Source organism: Trachypithecus francoisi, unplaced genomic scaffold, assembly GCF_009764315.1.
Source record: "Trachypithecus francoisi isolate TF-2019V2 unplaced genomic scaffold, Tfra_2.0 Contig01440, whole genome shotgun sequence".
Taxonomy (NCBI): domain Eukaryota; kingdom Metazoa; phylum Chordata; class Mammalia; order Primates; family Cercopithecidae; genus Trachypithecus; species Trachypithecus francoisi.
This window is the reverse complement of record NW_022681431.1, coordinates 6,624,949-6,641,217: the sequence shown is the minus strand read 5'-3', so window position 1 is coordinate 6,641,217 and position 16,269 is coordinate 6,624,949. Positions and strand designations below refer to the sequence as shown.

General features: G+C 42.2%; 1 long non-coding RNA gene across 2 annotated transcripts in view; it reads left to right on the top strand.

Annotated features, from left to right (window-relative positions):
* LOC117092779 overlaps positions 1–16,269 on the top strand; it is an 87,586-nt gene that overhangs the window by 3,567 nt on the left and 67,750 nt on the right. The window contains exons 2-3 of one of the 2 annotated variants that reach the window (XR_004440914.1): positions 3,943–4,006; positions 5,356–6,276. This is a non-coding gene — a long non-coding RNA (uncharacterized LOC117092779). Of the gene's footprint in view, positions 1–3,942; positions 4,007–5,355; positions 6,277–16,269 lie in introns of those variants that run through there. The other variant, XR_004440915.1, reaches the window with a different exon arrangement.

Sequence of the window (16,269 nt, the reverse complement as noted above, 5' to 3'; positions counted from 1 at the left end):
CATTCCCCCTAGGTCACTGAAATTATGTGTATAGAATTATTGGAATAATCAGTTTCTCTTAATGTAGAAGGATAACTTGAAAATGACAAGAAAGATGCTCTCAATAACATTATTTAAAATAATGAACAACTGGAAAATATCTAAATGCTCTATGATGGGGGAAGAATGAAACAAATTATAAGTATTATGTAGAATTTAAAATCACATTTAAGAATATGGAGACATAAATGCTTATAATATAGTGGTAGGTGGAACAGGACAAAATGCTATCCAAATATTACTAAAAATAAATATGTGAATAGGAAAAAAAGAACTGGTTGAGGGAGATTATCTCTGGCTGCTGGTAATGTGATCTGTATTACCATTTTTGTACTTTGTACATTTCTGGAATTTCCAAATTTTGTACAATAAGTCTTTATCATGAAAAAAATTAGGGAGAAAGAAAAAGACATGAGATTATCTACTACTACTTAAAATCTTTAGATGTGTCCCTTATAACTGTTGCAAAATAAAATATCACAATGAATAGAGACGTAGCATCCTTCTCTATCTGACTTAGAAAATATCGGAGAAGTGGAATAGATTCTGAGACATGGTTAAGAGAAAGAGGTGACCTTCATCGAAGAGAGAGAGCAGAAAAGAGAGAAGAGGATAAAATACTGCAATAACAAAGCAGAGATAGCTGCCTTAACTGAACGGAAATCAGAGTCCTTGTCAGTGAAGTAGGCTGACTTTTGGGAGCTGTTTATAGCTCCGATAAATACAAAATCAACTCAGGAAGTAGATAAGAATGAATTTATGTCACAAATGAAAACAATGTTTTATTGTACAAAATATTTCATTAGGTTTGCTAACTTCAAGGAGACCTTTGCTAGGATTCCTCTTGGTTTTCCATTAGGATTGCAAAATGTTTTCAATGAATATGTATTGAGGCATAAATGAAAATCCACCATCTAGTGACATTATGAAACATCCATGTTTTGAGAAATTTTCATGAGTTTATATAAAACTACGTAAAATATAGCTAGGAAATGAGACCACAAATGTGTGCTTGAGGGAATAATAATAAAAACTCAATAGAATAATTATCTTAATATCTTGATACTGATTCATGGTAATTTGTTTTTGTGCTTAGCAGATAATATAACACAACAGGCCTACTCATTTGAGGAAATACGGAATAGTAAAACTGCCTTTGACGCAGTTTCTTGCTAAATGTATTTTTCACATGATTTTTGTACTATTACTTAAAATGAAAACCATGGGAACTATCTTTAACAGGTAGTTTCTGGCAAATGGAGCCTTCCACTTTAATTATCTTTGATTTTATTCAACTTTTATCTGTATGTTATTGTTGTTATTCCACCAAATATATGCTACTCAAAGTTCAGGAAACTCCCCCCAAATGTTTTCTTTGTCCTCCCTTCAATTTGCATTGACCTTGCCCAAGTTCACCATCACCATCTGTTCTGGGTGTTACCCCACCTTATCACTAGATGAAGCACAATAGAGGTCTCTGCAAACCCAATAAATAGCAAAACTGGAAAAAATCAGGGTGATAGAGGCGGAAAGCAGAGAAATCCTAGGCAGACAGGAGTGGTCAGGTCCCCAGTGAAACCCCAACTTCAAGTCAAAAATGATTTAAAGCCTGAAGGCCGGGCGCGGTGGCTCAAGCCTGTAATCCCAGCACTTTGGGAGGCCGAGACGGGCGGATCACGAGGTCAGGAGATCAAGACCATCCTGGCTAACACTGTGAAACCCCGTCTCTACTAAAAAGTACAAAAAACTAGCCGGGCGAGGTGGCGGGTGCCTGTAGTCCCAGCTACTTGGGAGGCTGAGGCAGGAGAATGGCGTGAACCCGGGAGGCGGAGCTTGCAGTGAGCTGAGATCCGGCCACTGCACTCCAGCCCGGGCGACAGAGCGAGACTGCGTCTCAAAAAAAAAAAAAAAAAAAGCCTGAAGGCCAAGCTACAAAACCAATCCACGGACTGGGTTGAGAACCTGTCGTCCGTTTGGCATACTTTCCTTTGAATGAGCCCCGCCCTTAAACTATTTTACATATACTACCCTTCCCTAATTGTTTTTACACTGTGCCCAACTTTTACTGGTGCTTTTGTTTTTAACCGTTTTTTCATACTCACAAACCAATCAGCATGCACGCTCCTAGCCCCAGATTCAGCCACATCAAGAAGAGATGACCTGACTTTGGCAAAGACAACGTGACCTTCCCGTCCCCTCTCCATTTCCCCTCTCTGCTGAGAGCTGATCTGTCACTCAATAAAATTCTCTGCCCTCATCACCCTTCAATAGTCAGTGTGACCTCATTCTTTGTGGACACTGGACAAGAACTCGGGACCCACCAAGCATGGGTACCCAGAAGGGCTGTAACACTTGCCCTTTGCCCTCGCTGGTGGAGGGCAGCCACCCCACACAACAGAAGCAGTGTCAGGGCCAAGACAATCCCAGAGCCATGGGCCAGAACGAGTCAGGGGGCCGACTGAGCTTGCTCACACACCGCAGTCTGTTGGGCTTCGGGTGGCAGAACTAAAATAGCTAATTAGCAAACTAAAACCTCCTCTGGGGCTTTGGAGTCACGGGGCACCCCTGCCTGGGAGCCGCTGTGTTCCCCTCAGGGTGACATGCCTGGTCTGGCCGCGGGCCCTGCATGGAGTTTGCTCCTGTATCAGCACTCAAAGCAGCCAACTGGGCCCTGCATTCAATTACTCACATGCTCCCTACCTCCAGGGGCTGAGCAGGTAGGCCAAGTAGATGAGGCTCCCCCTGCTGCAAGTCTGACGAAGGGGCCAAGAAAAATCCTGTATCAAGGGTTCAGTCTTTCTGTCTGGTTTTCTTGAGGATCAGCTTGTCATTAGTCTGGGTATACCCACATGTGCTAATTTCCTTGGCTGTACTTATATTTGTAAAAACGGCATAAAAGAAAATAAATGAACATAGTACTTAGAGGAAGAATTTGAGCTTCTCACTACCCAGTGTCTGTAACTCTAGCCTATATTGCATGTGCCCAGCGGGCAAAACTGCTCCCTGCAGAGCAGGAGGATTTTTCCCAGTTGTAAGATATTTGTTCAATACTGATTATGAAAATAAATACTGTAAGATTGTTTGCTTATATCAACATAGAAGAAGCCAGAAAACAAAAATTTCCATTTTGATACAGAATTGTTAAAGATGAACCTTGTTAAAATATGTTTGCATCTTTAAAATAGGAGGCGAAAAATAAACCGTGCTGGGAAGCAAGGACAGAGGATAATAATAAAATGAGACCTTTTGACCTTGTTTATAGAAATGAAATAATTAGGCCCAAAATGGCTTTTCTCTTGCAACCTTGTCATCTCGTGTTTTAACTTGAATGACTGTCAAAATAAACTGTAAGTTTCTGTGCCATAAGTAATTGGTGTGACATCTGGGGCTCCATCAGAGGCCACAGTTTCTCTAACTTTAGCTAACCAGTGCACTTCCTGTGGCGTGCTTTGGATCAACTGTCAGAGCCAGAGTCCAATTACCCTCTGGCACCTTTTCGAATCCTGTCCTCTTCTCTCTCTCTGTTTGACTTGCAGAAATGTCCCTTCCTGTACTTACATCATTCCTGCACTGAAAAAGCTTATTCTCTTGCCAAATATATATAAGCAGAGAGCTAATAGGGGTAGCTATGTCTATTTGAAAAATTTTAAATCATTTTGCAACTGTCAATTCCTTGTTTGCTTGATTACATGTACATTTTACACCTTTTCCTTAACAAGTGAGCCAAGATCGTGTGTTTTTTCATCCATGGCTTGGAGTCTAGGAGAGAAGGAGGATGAGGAAGAAAATAACTTGAAGATTTTACAGAGAAAAGGGATTGAAATTTTCACTGGAATGGAATGACTGGAATAAACAAAGTCAATCATGCCAGACAGCTTAACTGAAAGTATTTTATGTTTTAAGTTTCAGACATAACCCCTCAAAACCAAAGCGGAACCTCTTCAAGGAGCTGACAGATGCAAGCCTGGTAAGTCACTGCTTAGGATTTAAACTTTCATCTGAAGCGGAATACTAGCAAGAATATATTTTAGGAAAAAGTGTTTGGGTCCTTCAAAATTCTGTCTTTGTTATATCCATAACTGTGCAAAGGAAATTCTTGCATAATAGCAGAGGTAATTTGGGGTATTTTGCTAGGCGGCTTTGCGGCGTGTTTTCCTGTGGAGGCGGGAGAATCAGGAAAACATTTTTTTGTTTCACCATCTAAACCTACGCTAGCATAAAATCACGTGACCAGTGGCCCAGTATTTGAGGACTTAGGCAGGTTAATGACCTGTGAATTATGCTTTCTTTCCATACATTCTGAAATACTGGCTGGTTGAATACACAGTTTTCATGAACATACATTGAGGGATGATTTTTTTGAAATAGAAAACTCAAGTTTATCTTGATTCAGAAGATCTAGTTCTGGTTTAATAAAATGGAATAGAAACTTTGATTTTTGCCCTTTATTTAATATCTCATGGTTACAGAGATGGAATCATGGCAAAAGCATTGAGTTGATGACAAACGGATTTCAAAGAAAATTGTGACCAGTAAAAACATTAAGATGCCATGTGTTTCCAAAGAAAGGCTGGACATTGAAACTTCAAAAGACAGAGTTAGAAAAAAAGACCTTTTACTTTCCACTTATAAAAATCTCCTTTGTTTTTGTAATCAAATCTACTAACTTAGCTTCTGTAGAGCCCTTTGCCCTCAAGTAAGTAGGGAACTACCTGAATGTGAAATCATTGCAGTTTATTAAATGTGAAAGAGAGATTTGTTAAGCAGACGTATTAGATAACCAATTCCATGCAGAGCAGTTGCTAACAGAAAATGTCAGTGTTCCCTTTGAAGGCAAATGAGGACCACACAGAATGTGAAAGTTTATAAATAATTGGAAAAAAAAAAGATTAGAAAGCGTGCAACCTCATGTCATGCTATATATTCTTAAGGAGAATAAACGTTATAGTTAGTGTCATTAATAACAATGACCAAATATCAGTGTGTTAGAGATTGTGTGGAATGTAGACACGGTTTCAGCCTAATTCCATAATCACAATTCTGTTAATGGGCAGGATATAAGCTAGGAGTGAGATTTTAAAAATGAATGCGGGCTGGCAAGGGTGGAGGTGACGAGGTCATAGGACTGTCTGGGGAATATTTTATGTACTTTTGTAGATATGAAGAGATAAGTGTCTCAGAATAACTCCTTCAGTCATGAGGATGGGATTTTTTTTGGGGGGGTGAGGGGGAGGTGGGGTGTGGAATAGAGAATTTTATTTTTTTTCCTTACTCAAAACAGGATATGCTAAGCCTAATCGTTTCAATTTTGCCAAGGATCAAGATGTGATTTTCCCCCTGATCTCTGTCCTTGGAATTTCATTTTCCTGAGATGGGGAAAGGAATGGAGCCTTTCCATCCTCTTCTGGGTGCTCATCTTCTCTCCAAAAAGGAGAACATGAAATCCCCATGAGGAAATTCTGGCCAAATCAGAGAAACTGTAAGATGTCTATGGGATTTTAAAAGATCCATCTTTGGATGGGTCTAAGAAAGCCTGTGAACTTCCTGCAATATTAGGCAGACTTGCTTGCTGAGGAACCACTTCTTGCATCAGCAGGCTGTTGGAAGGAAAAGCGTTGACTCAAGAGAAGGAGAGAACAGTCTTTGAACTAAGACTGTCTTTGAAACTAGGGCTGCTTCTGTTCCAGGACTTACACCCTGTGTCTCAGGATATTCGTGAACAGAACCTTTCTGCTTGTGCTTTGTAAAGAGTGTCTGTGTTTGGAGAGAGAGAGACTCCCCTCCCTTAGTAAACAAATACAGGTCAGCCAGGGAGATTTAAGAATGTGGTAACTGGGTTAGTCTTGCCCAAGCTGGGGTAGGGAGTGTCTTGGCTGTGGAGAAACTGAGGTTTTCTGGGGTGACTCTGGTTGGATCCAACAGGGGTGAGATGAAGACTCAAGTGGAGAATCAGAACCCTGGAGCATGACAATCATAGTAGGGAAGAGAGATGGGTGCAGAAAACCCAACAATCAAGGCAAGGAGAGAAGTTGGAAGCCAGAAGTAAAGTTGGTACTAAAAGAGTCAGAAGCAAAATGGGGCAAGTTGAAGGAATGGTCTTGAATGACTCTGACTTGGCTTTGCTTACAGAAAGTGTGTACAGTACTTACTGGGGGGGCTAAGCATAGCTATGTTGGCTTAACGGTGCTGCTGCACCAAATTGGGCAAGTTATTCTCCTGATACCGTGGCTGTGCAAACTCTGCCTAAAGTCTTTTTATTTTTTGGAGACACCTCACTCTGTCCCCCAGGCTGGAGTGCAGTGGCACAATCTTGGCTCACTGCAACCTGCACCTCCGCCTCCTGGGTTCAAACGATTCTTATATCTCAGCCTCCCAAGTAGCTGGGATTACAAGCAAGTGCCATCACGCCCAGCTAATTTTTGTATTTTTAGTAGAGATTAGGTTTTACCATGTTGGCCAGGCTGGTCTTGAACTCCTGACCTCAGGTGATCCACCTGCCTCAGCCTCCCAAAATGCTGAGATCATAGGTGTGAGCCACCGCACCCGACCTAAAATCTTGTATTATGGGCTAAAAGGTATCTACAAAATCTTCTATTCCGACTCCCTCATTTCACACACATAGAGAGTGAAACCCAGGTATTAATTCAATATTTAATAAATAATAAGGGACAAAGCCGACCAGACTATGTCTTTCTCCCTATCCATTAAGTAGTCAGCTTTGCCACCAGTATCCAGTATCCACCTTGAAACCTTCATGCCCAGCCTCACTGGATCTTTCATCCTTGTTTGTGTCTGTCATCACGAGAAGCCCCAGACCCCTGGGTCACCAGTTATCTCCTGTAACTGCTCACCGTATAGTTTTGCACATCTCTCTTTCCCCTCATCTTTCACTCCTCCCAACTCCTAAAATCCTTCTACTGTGTGCCCTTGGAACTCACAATTCATCATCAGCTGACTTCTCCATATACTCACAGTGTTTTTCCGAACGCTCCTTTCACTGCTTAATTCAAGTCTGCATCTCTTTTGAGGGCTCTGCTTCTCCTGCACCTGTCTCACGTTGTGGGTGGGGAAGGTGTCCTCTGTGCCCTCATTACTCCTTGCACACTTTCTCCCTTACCCTAAGATCTCCCACTTTTGAAGTCCATGCCATCAGACTGCTTTAAATCCCATGCCATCAGACTGTGTCACCCACTACCTTTCGTTGCTGAAGTCATCAACCTCTGTCAAGTATATTGTAAGGTGTAAAATTTCAAGTGCTGCCTTGATATCTCTGAGTCTCACAGGGCCGCAAAGGCCTGACCATGAATGAACTTACTTTCACCAGATATAACCCTTCCCCAGTAGGAAAGGTTCCCCATCCATCTAGTTCCCTTACCAGCCAGACAGCTGCACTCTACCTGTTCGACCTTAGAAGTTTCATTTGCCTGCTAGCCTGTGAAGTGATTCAAATAAGCCAGTTATGTCCTCCCATGAGAATGAAGGGGTACCTCATCCTTCTGTTATGACAAAGCCTGTCTCCCACAGTCTCTACTGGTTCAGTCAATTCCTGAGTGCGACCCCTGTGTGGCCCTGTTCTGGAAGGCATGCAGTGTCCGGTGCTGTGAGTATATGTGACAGATAAAGTGCTACCAATTCCATCTGTCCAGTGCTGGGTATCTGGTGTTCAGTCACCTCACACTATTTAAGGCAGGAGAGCCCTCTTTCATCAGTGGGGTGAATAGGAGGTTATCAGAACAGTCAAGCTCCTCTATTTTTGGATCACTTTTAGTTCCTGAATCACTATCACTCTTTTGAACAGTTTCCCTACATTACTTCTTGTTGATGTCAATATATGCATAGGTGATTCTTGCAATGTCCTGGTGTGTCAGTACCTTTAGTTACTGGTCTTGTCCTCAGCCCTGTCTCAGCCATTCGCTTCCATATTGTTACCAACAAATCCAGACCTCCATGCATCTCACACATCCCATTCTCCAACCTCCACCTCCTGTGTTTCTAGTTCATTCCTTCTAGCACCTTCATTCCAAAGGGAAGACCCCCCCAGTGAGACCTCCATTCCATTGATTTTGTCACCTATTCTCTTCTTTATTTATTCCCATCTCGTCTTCCCTACCAACTTACCAATTAAAATTATATGGCTAGTTGTTACAATGACTCCTTTGCATAAAGCCTCCTCTTCACTTGCATATTTTTCTCTTTATTCATCTTATTTAGGAAAATCATAAGTCTGGCTAAACACTCCCATCATTCTACTCGGCTCCTGCATTTGTGCAGCTGAGCCTGACTCACACATACATTACACGGTCTCACTTTAAATTCATGACCACCATCCTCAAGCAGGCCTTTAATACTACCGGTCATTATACTGTATTTCCCTAGTTCACATATTCTCCTACTCTCCTAGAGAACTATTTCCTGCCTTTTCTCTTAAAACCTTCATTTTTTCCCCCTAAGCTGTCTCTCAGTTGATGGCTTTGTTTTCTGTATTGCTGGAAAACTGAGGCCATTAGCAGAGACCTTCTGAAATCCTTCTACTCATCTAACCGGTAAGCATGTGAACCCACACTCCTTGCTCCATGAGGTCCCCATGCTTCTTTCTAAGGCTAACACCCGTCCATGTGAAGTAGATCCCATTACCTACCACCATTTAAAGGTATTTCCGCAGAAATTATCCTCCTCCTCTCCAATTTCACCACTATCCTCCTTCTTTACTGAATCCTTCCCATGAGAAAACAGGCTTTATTTCTCTTGTTTTAAAACATCAATTCTTAATTGACCTCATTTTTTCCTCACCAGTTCTCTGATTTTCTTTACAAACTTCTCAAAATAATTATCTTTTCCAATCCTTACCCTATGTCCTCTTGAAGTCTACTGCAATCAGACTTTTATCCATACCACTTCAGCACACCATTCTTGAAAATATCAGTAATAACCTTGCTATTACCAAACACAGTGATCAATTCTCAGTCTTACTCAACAGTTGGCAGCATTTGACCCAAGTGATCACTGCATCCTCCTTGATACACTTTCTTCCCTTTACGTTTTCTGTACTCTTCCAGTTTTCCTTCTATCTCATTGGCTGTTCTTTCTCAGTTTTCTTGGCTGTTTCCTCCCTGACTTCTTTACTACAGGTGCCCCAGGGCCTGGTTCTTATACTTCTTCTTCTTCTACTTACATGCTCTCTCTTTGGGTGACATAATCCAGCCTCATGTCGTTAAATACCAGTTATATGTTGATAACTCTCAAATTTATACATCCAGCTGGAAACTTTCCCTTGAACTTAAGACTCTTTTATCTAGCTACCTACCTGACATCTCACTTTGATGTTGTATTGCTTAGGGTTCAATCAGAAGATCAGAACCACTATGAGTGATAGGAAGTGAAGGAATTATTGCAAGAATTAGAACCTATCTAGGTGTCAGGGGTGCTGGAGAAGTTTATGAGAAGCTATTGGCTTGGCATCTGGTGGTGGACCTGAAGTTGTTGTAGGTCACCTGGACAGCTGATTGAGAGGGAGGACTGGACCTGAAGTGGAAGAAAGCAGGATAAACTGGAACCCACAATGATAAATGATAAACTGAAACCACATCTGTCTCCCTCTGCATCCATCTTCAAGAACATGGATGACCTGTCAAACTCACTGGGGACATTCCAACCTTAGAGCTTTCATAAGGCTGTTCTATCTGTCTGGAACTCATTACCTCAGCTGCTAACAAAACTTTGTCTATCACTTAATTGAGGACTTTGCTTAAATAGCACCTCAGTAAAACCTACTCTGACTACTCCATTTAAAATTACAGTTTCCCTATTTCCCCACGCCCCAGCTAGCCCTATTTCCTAACAAGCTGCATATTTTTTCAGTAGCAATTACTAAATTTTAAGATATGCTTTACCTATTATTATGTTTATGTCTGCTTCCTCCAACTAGAAATGTTAAGCCCAACAAGGGCAGGGGTTTTGAAGATTTTGTTTCACTGATGTATTTCAATTGCCAGACCCTGGCAGAGTAGATGCTCAATAAAAACTTGTATGAACTGAGTGTTATTTTTTGCCTCCCCATTAAGTTGGAGAAAGGAGGTATTGAAAAAGTTATGTTGTACATTTCTTCATCATTCCAGGGAATTTCTGTAAGGAAGATAACCGTCTCCATTATTTAAAGCCTTTGGTCATAGCATGTCTTCTTTTTACCTAACTACATTTTAGCTGCAAGTTTTTCATTCTTTTTAGTCACCCTGGGGGCACATATGTATCGTAAATCTAAAGAGATTTATTGGTCCACTTTCTCAGCCTTTGAAGTGCTGTGTTCTGGATTTGTTTAACCTAATTTACAGTTTCTAGAGTTTCTAGCCCTTGAGAAAGGTTGTGAAGAAGGGAAAGGCAATCACTTGCAGGAGAAATACGACACTGTTTTCTGTCTCTGTAACAGAGAGGTTGGAGGAAAGAGAACAACTGCAATTTATTGGAACAAGAGCTTCCTAGAAAGTGAGACAAGCAAGTGCTAATGATCCCTAGCAATAGTTGCAAATCCCAGAGACAGTATCTGATATGGTTGGCTCTGTGTCCCCACCCAAATCTCATCTCAAATTGTAATCCCCATAATCTCCATGTGTCAACCTGGTGGGAGGTGATTGGATCACGGGCGTGGTTTCCTCCATTCTGTTCTTGTGATAGTGAGTTCTCATGAGATCTGATGATTTTATAAGTATTTAACAGTTCCTCCTTCACATGCTGTCTTGGCTGCCACCACGTAAGACATCCCTGCTTCCCTTCCACCGTGATTGTAAGTTTCCTGAGGTCTCCTCAGCTATGCGGAACTGTGAGTCACTTAAACCTCTTTTCTTTATAAATTACCCAGTCTCTAGTAGTATCTTTATAGCAATGTGAAAATGGACTAATATAATATCCTTTGTCAGTGGAAGGCAGAATGAGGACAGGCTTATTCAGGAGAGTTTGTAGCTGAAATCAAATGTTATTAAAGCCACTTAAATATATCATATGACTATCACATGGTGTGTTGTATCACATTATACTCCAGTGACTTACGTGACTGTTCATTTCACTAGACCAAATACTCTCCAAAGCTGAGATGAGATGTTTTTCCTCTTACCCTCCCCAAGCCTGGCCAAGTACCGGCAATTGGAGGCAACTCAGCAGGGACCTATTGGGTGAACAGCAAATAAAGTGTCTCCTTGGTTAGCATTAGGCAAGAATTATTCATTGTCATGCAACGTGATTGATTTAACTAGGACAAGGAAGGATGCTGGAAAGGGAAAATAGTATTTTTTGAGGGTCTATTGTGTTATTCATGTAAAATAGCTTGCATGGTACCTTTTGCATTCCTGGAATTCTTTACATGGTGGCTGTTTTTATTTTCTTATTTAATTTTTACTAACTTCAAGAGGTGGATGTTATATCTCCTTTTTGACAAGTAAGGAAATATTGGCTCAGAGAAAGGATGTATCGTTTAGGGCCGCTTAACCAGGGAGCATCAGAGACAGAATTCAACCCTAAGGTCACGTACTTTCCCCAATCCTGTTGCTCCTCTGTGGTCTCCAGAAGGCACCATGGGGAGCACATGGCAGATGTGTATGTGGATATGTGAAATATATATTATACATACATGTAGGCAATATTCACAATAGACATGGAAAGGAAATGCAAAAACTCATCTCTGGTACCTTTTCACTTCTTATGACCCAACTCCTGGGTCCTTCACCTTACTTCTGGACACCTGGTGTCTCATCCTTTTCTGATGTCCTCACCCTCAGCAATCATTCCATTATTTAGCTTCTCTGAGCTTTAATTTTCTCATCTGGAAAATGAAAATAATTATATTCCCCTCACAGATTCATTGTAAAGACTAAGTAAGAATAAAAAGCTAACATCTATTGAGTGCTAGTTATATACCAGATGCTATTCCAAGCATTTATAAGGACTAATGTATTTAATTTTCGCAGCAACCCTGTGACTAGCTATAATTACTGTCATTATAGTCACTTAATGAGTGAGGGAGCTGAATGCCAGAGATTAAGGGACTCTCCAAGGCCACCTAGCCAACAGAGCAAAGATTTGAACCTGGGCAATCTGGCTCCATTTCATCTATGCCGTATTAATTAAAAACATATTCTGTCTCTTAAAGATAGCCTCTAAGATAATAACAAAAATAGCTACCATTTACTAAATGTCAACTTAGGCCAAACACGGTGCTCACTACCACACACTGGTCTCCCAGTAGGTCTCCAGTTTCTCACAGCATGATTATAAGCGTTAAATGGCATGAAAAGTACCCACATATAACAGGAGATTAATATATACTAGGTCTGATTTCCACCCAGAGATAACCAGTATTAATATGTTTTTATAGAAACTTCTATAAGTTTTTCTATACCTATTTGCAAATAAGTGAAAATAGATTATTTTGTATGTTCTAGTTTTTTTTTTTTTTTTTTTTTTTTTTTTTGAGATGGAGTCTCGCTCTGTCGCCCGGGCTGGAGTGCAGTGGCCGGATCTCAGCTCACTGCAAGCTCCGCCTCCCAGGTTTATGCCATTCTCCTGCCTCAGCCTCCTGAGTAGCTGGGACTACAGGCACCCGCCACCTCGCCCGGCTAGTTTTTTGTATTTTTTTTTTAGTAGAGACAGGGTTTCACCATGTTAGCCAGGATGGTCTCAATCTCCTGACCTCGTGATCCGCCTGTCTCGGCCTCCCAAAGTGCTGGGATTACAGGCTTGAGCCACCACGCCCGGCCCTGTTCTAGTTTTTTTTACTTCCCAAAATACCATGAATGTTTTTCCATGTCAATATTCATCAACAACATGCATTCTTAGTAGGTTTCATATCATCCCCAAGTTGGCAAAAATGTGTTCTTTGGGGTGGAAAAACTTAGATATTACAATGATCTGTGGCTCCTCCGAAGGGCCATAGTACATAACAGATACATATTTGTGGTCTTAAAATTTCATGGGGATGAAGGGGTTGGTGGGTGACAATTAGGAAAAAAAGAATCTAAAAAGGCTCAGATACGGTTTAGCTATGTCCTTACTCAAATTTATCTTGAATTGTGGCTCCCATAATTCCCACATGTTATGGGAGGGGCCTGGTAGGAGGTAATTGAATCACGGGGGTGGGTCTTTCCTGTGCTGACTCCTGATAGTGAATAAGTCTCACAAGATCTGATGGTTTTATAAAGGGGAGTTGCCCTGCACGAGCTCTCTTTGCTTGCCTCCATGTAAGATGTGACTTTGTTCCTCATTGGTCTTCCACCATGATTATGAGGCATCCCCAGCCGTGTGGAACTGTGAGTCAATTAAACCTCTTTCCTTTATAAATTACCCAGTCTTGGGTAAGTCTTTATTAGCAGCATGAGAACAGACTAAACCAGGCTCTTTAGAGAGATAATAATTTTAAAAATTTTGAAAAACACTGATCAACAACATCATTTTACATAACAGGTCGGCATTCCTTTGGGATGAATACACCATGATTTATTTATCTGAAATTCTGTTATTGAAAATTGAGCATGATGCCAATTTATAGCACTGTAAACAATACTTCAATAAATATCCTTACAGTAAATATTTTTTGCATCTTTTCAATTATTTCATTAAGAGCAATTGCCAAAAGAGGAATTGAAGGTTGAAGGATGTTTCAAGGCTTCCAATATGTAGTCAGGCCTCTAATTCAGGCATTTTTCAGAGAAATTTTCAATTCTAGTTATACCTACAACTAGAGAAAAGAGAAGACATTTTTTCATACAACCAAGGTTAATAAATTCACTACTAGTGTGAGATTGTACTTTAAAATGCCACTACAAACAACTGTTTATCAAAATGCTTTTCTCTGGAGTGTTCTGAAATATATCGTCACTTAAAATATTGCATTATCAATAAGAAGAACTTCCTGTGTCACATAACCTGATGGTGATATATTTGTGCGTTTTTGTTATGTAACCAGAGCCTTCAGTAAGCTGAACTCAAAATGATTCAAGCTGAAAACAACTTGATTCTTTCCACCCACTGTATCCTTCAAACTTACTGTTTCTTCCCAGAAACTTGCAGACTCAGATGGATCCTATAGCTTTTCCATGCCCTCCTATTTTTCAAGAACAAAAAGTCTTCTAAAACTATTAGTTTCTAGGACAGTCTCATGTCAGTAATTGATTGTCTAATCTAGTGAGACAATCAAATCCGAAGCCTCATTCAAAGGGGTAGCTCCACCAAGATCGTGCCACTGCACTCCAGCCTCCGTGACAAAGCAAGACTCTGACTCAGAAAAAGGGGGGCTGAGTCTGAGTTGGGGGGAAAGCTTCTTATTCTCCTGAGCTTGCTTCATCTGGAAAGCCTACAATGGGGTGGCTTCCTGTTAGTAGGGTACCAGGATTTTGATTTACTCGGGTATGATAAGATGTGCAGATGCAGACATGACTGTCAGGCAAGAGGAAGTGTTTACTCACAGTTCCCCAAAGGCAGGAGTCAGGACAGGCCATGCCAGGAAGCACCAGGGTTGGTCCAAAGGCAGAGGGAGCGAAGGGAGAATGTGGACAAGCACCTTTGTTCTAGTTTCTGTGGAAATGGGCAAGGCAGGGTGGGCAGGCTTAGGCTGGCTGGTTTGAGCAATTTCTGAAGGCTCTGGGGTGATGAAGGCTGTCTCTAGTTTTCTGGACCCAGGCCCGGCATGATTAGGGCAAGGGCTAGTGGCTCGGAGTGTGAAAGTCTGACAGAGGAGGTGATGGGCAGAGGGCTTTGGATTGGTTAGTTTGCCCATGAAAGGCACGTTCCCATATGAGTCATTTACTATCTTTTTTTGTTGTTGTTGTTAGACAATCTGGCTCTGTCACCTAGGCGGGAGTGCAGTGGAGAGATCATGGCTCACTGCAGCCTCAACCTCCTGGGCTGAAGCGATTCTCCCATCTCAGCCTCTTGGGTAGCTGGGAATACAGGCTTGTGCCACCATGCCCAGCTAATTTTTGTATTTTTTATAGAGATGGGGTTTCATCATGTTGCCCAGGCTGGCCTCAAACCCCTTGGCTTCCCAAAGTGCTATGATGACTGGCATGAGACACCGCACCCGGTCTCATTTACTATTTTTAGGAATTGGCTAACCCTGGAAGGGGCAGTCAGCAAGACCCCTGGTATCAAAACATTAGAAATCTAGATGAATGCACTTCTGTTCTCTGTTCCCATCTTGCTCTCCTGCTTGATCCCTACCCAGACCCCTGACTCCCCCGACCCTAGACAGCTCATCAGTGTGGCCCCAGGAAGGGGAGATGAGGCACAGCACAGCTCCTGGTGGCCCAGCCCCAAGCTCATCCGTGTGAGCACTCTCTGAGTGTGGTGGATCCCCACAACCCACTCCTTTTCTGGGAGGTAGGGAGGCTTTTATGAGTTTTTAAGGAATCCCTTTTGGGAACCTGCAACTGAATTCCTACCAGATGAGGTCGATCTTGACTTTCCTGGATGGCCAGTTTCAACCTCTTTTAACCCTGAATTCCTTGGACAAAGGTCTACCTCCAGTCCTTTCTGTGGGGAGTGTTAGGCTTGCCCTGGATGAAGGCCTTTGAAAAGCATCCTTCTTTGTAAATGACGATGTCCAGCTGTGGGCTGTCCCCTTGGCCCAAGGGAAGAATGTGCTCCTGAGCCCGCCACTGGTGGAAGGGGCTATACACCAAGGCACCATGTCAGGCTGACCTGGCCCTGCCATTGGGACCCACCCCTTATGCTTGTGCCAAGCTCTCCACCTGGTTCTGATGCAGAGCAGGAGAGCCCCAAACTTGGGAGGCTTCACCCTGGAAAGAATTCAAGGGTGAACCAGTGGTGTTAGACAGCAAAGTTTATTGAAGTGGCAGTGTGCAGCAGCAGCAGAGGTCCTGCTCCTTGCAAAGCAGGGCTGCTGCATGGGCAGTTTCTCCAGAGGAGCACCTCAGAGGCGGTTCTGCAGTCATACTTATACCCACTTTCAATGACATGTAAATTAAGGGGTGAATTATGCAGAAATGTCTCCAAAAAGGGTGGTCACTTCCAGGTCATCAGGTTGTTGCTGTGGAAAGGGATCGGAACTTCCAGGTGTTGCCATGGCAATGGTAAACTGAAATGGCATCCTGGTAGGAGTGCTATGGAAAGGGACTTCTGTCCCCTCTCTGTTTTAGCTAGTCCTCAATTTGGTCCGGTGTCTGAGCCCCACCTCTGGAGTCAAATCCCACCTCCTGCCTCAGCTCTACTGCAGTCCCCTTCCCACTG